General features: G+C 40.3%; 1 non-coding gene across 1 annotated transcript; it reads left to right on the top strand.

Annotated features, from left to right (window-relative positions):
* The first annotated feature begins 234 nt into the window (after positions 1-234).
* Positions 235-342, top strand: LOC112731685 (small nucleolar RNA R71). The gene has a single exon (XR_003167453.1). It is a non-coding gene; the product is annotated as a small nucleolar RNA R71 (small nucleolar RNA).
* The last annotated feature ends 323 nt before the right edge of the window (positions 343-665 follow it).

Genomic DNA, 665 nt, shown 5'->3' with positions numbered 1-665 from the left:
CAATATGGCATTCAGAGTGTCAATTTCAATAACTCCCTTTTTCTGAGGTGTCCCATTGTTCATAGGATTCCTTTCAGAGGTGTACATGAACTGGTTATTTGCAACCATTTCAATGAGTTCCTGAGCTTCTGTAGGGGTTTTCACGTGAAGAGATCCTCCTACAGAATGGTCCAATGACATTTTTGACAACTCAGACAGACCATCATAGAATATACTTATGATGCTCCATTCTAGAAGCATGTCAGTAGGACACCTTTTGATCAGATGCTTATATCTTTTCCAAGCTTCATAGACGGATTCTCCTTCCTTCTGTCTGAAGGTTTAGATTTTCACTCTAAGCTTGCTCATCTTTTGAAGTGGAAAGAATTTGGCCAGGAAAGCACTGACCATCTTATCCCAAGAGTTCAGGCTATCCTTAGGTTGTGAATCCAACCATGTTCTAGCTCTGTCTCTTACAGCAAAAGGGAAAAGCATAAGCTTGTAGACCTCGGGATCAACTCCATTGGTCTTGACAGTGTCACATATTTGCAAGAATTCAGCCAAAAACTGATGAGGATCTTCTATTGGAAGTCCATGGAATTCGCAATTCTGCTGCATTAGAGAAACTAATTGAGGCTTAAGCTCAAAGTTGTTTGCTCCAATTTCAGAAATTGAGATGCTTCTTC

The sequence above is a fragment of the Arachis hypogaea genome, chromosome 12 (assembly GCF_003086295.3).
Source record: "Arachis hypogaea cultivar Tifrunner chromosome 12, arahy.Tifrunner.gnm2.J5K5, whole genome shotgun sequence".
Taxonomy (NCBI): domain Eukaryota; kingdom Viridiplantae; phylum Streptophyta; class Magnoliopsida; order Fabales; family Fabaceae; genus Arachis; species Arachis hypogaea.
This window is presented reverse-complemented; position numbering and strand designations above follow the sequence as displayed.